Source organism: Dendrobates tinctorius, unplaced genomic scaffold, assembly GCF_039654945.1.
Source record: "Dendrobates tinctorius isolate UK_male_01 unplaced genomic scaffold, ASM3965494v1 ptg000233l, whole genome shotgun sequence".
Classification (NCBI taxonomy): Eukaryota; Metazoa; Chordata; class Amphibia; order Anura; family Dendrobatidae; genus Dendrobates; species Dendrobates tinctorius.
The window spans coordinates 3,126,840-3,130,134 of record NW_027361900.1 but is presented as its reverse complement, the minus strand read 5'-3'; the positions used below and the strand labels follow the sequence as shown (position 1 = coordinate 3,130,134).

Here is a 3,295-nt window from a genome sequence, read left to right as displayed (position 1 = left end):
AGTGGAAACCCCTCAATTCTAACTCCAGCCCTAACCCCAACACACCCCTAACCACAGCCCTAACCCCAACACATCCCTAACCCTAATTCCAACCCTAACCATAACCCTAACCCCAACAGACCCCGAACCCTAGTCCCAACCCTAACCATAACCTTAACCACAAGCCTAACCCTAATTCCAACCCTAACCCTAATTCCAACCCTAACCCTAATTCCAACCCTAACCCTCTTTCCAACCCTAACCCTTTCCAACCCTAACCCTCTTTCCAACCCTAACCCTCTTTCCAATCCTAACCCTAACCTCTTTCCAACTCTAACCCTCTTTTCAACCCTAACCCTCTTTTCAACCCTAACCCTAACCCTCTTTTTAACCCTAACCCTCTTTTCAACCCTAACCCTAACCCTAACCCTCTTTTCAACCCTAACCCTAACCCTAATGGAAAAATAAAAATAAAAATATTTTCTTTATTTTATTAGTTCTGCCTACCTATGGGGGTGATAATCGGGGGGTTTATTTACTTTTTCTTTCATTTTGATCACTGTGAGAGTGATCAAAATGAAAGAATGGAATCTGCAGCCGGCAGATTCGGGCGGGCGCACTGCGCATGCGCCCGCCATTTTCAAAGATGGCGGCGCCCATCATCTGGACCCGAGGGACACCGGGAGGGACGGGGGGACTCAGGAGGTACCGGGGGGGTGAGGGGGGGATCGGAGGCTGTCGGGGAGCAGAGGGAATGGGAGGGGGGCAGATGATGACAGCGGCGGCAGATCGCCGCTGTCATTCAGTTGCGGGGGGGCCATCGCCGGTGGGGGGGGTGGAATCGGTGTCTCCAGCCATGTCCGATGCTACAGCAGCGTCGGACATGGCTGGATTGTAATATTTCATCAATTTTCATTGGCTGTTTCACTTTTAACAGCCAATCAGAGCGATCGTAGCCACGTGGGGGCGAAGCCACGCCCCCTGTGGTGAATTACAAAGCCCCCTGTATCTGCGGGTCGGGTGACCTTTCAGTGACCCCGGTCACCCGACCCGCAGGGGGGCTTTGAAGTCATGACGCCACATAGGCGTCACTGGTCAGATTTGAACCAGGTTTTATGACGCCTATGTGGCGTCATTGGTCGTGAAGGGGTTAAAACAAAAATTCTTAATAAATATAATTCTGGATTAATTATTCAACGGCTCATATACAAAAAAATCAATCCTTAAAAGATACTTTATTAACCAATCATTAAAAAGTTTTCAAAACTTCAAAAAACAGGCAAACAAAAATAGGCTTATTGCTGATTTTCAAAATCCAGCCACAAACTATGACTATACTTTCAGGGATCATTTCTATAGTGTATGACTTGAGTTTTGTCCCCGGCCATCTGTTGTACTCCAAGCTGATGTCATTTAGATAGGAGTCAACAGGGTGATTAGGGAGAGCCGCCGAGGAGTGGGGGCGCCATTTGCGTATCAAGAGGGTGCCAACCTCCGCTGTCAGGTAGGAGAGAGATATAGGGCCCTATAGGGACAAATAGGTTTGTGACCCTCTACCTGACATTGGAACGACTCTCTAGTGTTTGTGGCTGGATTTTGAAAATCAGCAATAAGCCTATTTTTGTTTGCCTGTTTTTTGAAGTTTTGAAAACTTTTTAATGATTGGTTAATAAAGTATCTTTTAAGGATTGATTTTTTTGTATATCAACCTTTAAAACAATTAAATAAGTCTCCTCGCTAGGGAATCCCTGTACTCTGGACTCCTCGTCGTCCCCTTCATCCATCTTTCTGCACTTGCACTGTTTAGGCAGAGGGCGTACAGACGTGATGTCATCGCGCTCTTTGACCAGAATGTCACTGTCAGGAATAGTGTTTGGTTTCCGGGGGCAATATGGTTGCAAAGCTGAGCCTTAAAGGAATGTCCAGAAGGGCACCACCAGGAGTGGAGCCTGCGGCTTAATTGGACTCAACATGGGCAACTTCAACCATGCCATCCACAAAAAAGCTGCACAGATTGCAAGCTTAATTCCGTTAACGAACGAGACTCAGGCATGCCCCCCGCGGTCCGCGTCCAGCTTACTAGAGGGACACGCAAGGCTCTGGCACGCGAGATCGGCCAATAACAGGTCTGTCATGCCCTTACATGTCCGGGGCTGCACGCGTGCTACAATGAAAGGACCAGCGTGTATCGCTTACAGGTGCGGATAACACGCTGAACCCCGTTAGTGATGTGGATCTGGGATTACAATTCTTCCCCACGAACAAGCATTTCCCAGTAAGTGCAGGTCAACCGTAATTCCGGAATTAGGCCTAAACGGCATTCCAGAAAGAATGTGAAAAAATTAAGTGCCCAAACCACAGGTGCTGTAGCTTGCTTAACAGCTGGGCTCCTCTGCTGAGTAGCACACAGTTCTTACATAAACAGGCGGCATAGCTTGGTTCACGGGTGGCCAACTCTGCTGAGTAGCATACACAGTTACTAGGCCCTAAGTATTAAGTGGTGTAAATGCAGTCAAAAACTGGTTCTTTCATAAACAGGCGGCATAGCTCGGTTCACGGGTGGGCTCCTCTTCTGAGTAGCAGACACAGTTACTAGGCCCAAAGGGATTTTCAGGACAATATTAAAAAATTATTAGAAACACACACAGTGTAGCTCCTTCACAGGTGTAGTACACCGCTGACTACCAGACACCGCTACTATGCCCTAAAACTGTCTATTATCATTGAAAACCATTATTAATATGAAAAAAAGATACGCTTTTGTTTAACGAAACGTTCTCGAATGGAAACTCGAACAGCCGAATTTTAATCAAAGTGTTGTAGTTCGATGAACGGATCTAACACCGCCCAAAACAGCTAGAATTTGAACTTGGCCAACAGTTCCACTCAAACACCACTCATCTGTAATCAGGAGGCAGACTCAGACGGTCTCAGGCACAGTATGGATTCGACAAGATTGCAGAAAGTTGAGAAAGGGTACAGTATCTCCGGATAACAGGTATATATAGCAGAGTTTAAACATTTAAAATCTCCGTGTTTATTTCCGGAGTACGACAAAGACACTCACAGCCTCAGTATGGATTAGACAACAATCTAAAAAGTAGAAAAAAGGAAATGTTTTTGAAGCGTACACCAGTATACACTGTTGGGGTATTTTTAAATCTTCATATATATTTCTGTCTCAGTAAGACAGTCCAGACTCTCCGCAAGAGGAAACAAGATGGATAAAAGTACAGACATAAAGTCGAGTGATTGCAGAAATTTAGGAATTACTAATCACGGGAAAAACTCCCAGGAGAATTCTCAGAGGTGATGC

The 3,295-nt window shown here is 46.0% G+C and overlaps 1 pseudogene; it reads left to right on the top strand.

The window, feature by feature from the left end:
* Positions 1 to 1,307: 1,307 nt before the first annotated feature.
* Positions 1,308 to 1,402, top strand: LOC141060302 (small nucleolar RNA U3; annotated as a pseudogene).
* Positions 1,403 to 3,295: the final 1,893 nt, after the last annotated feature.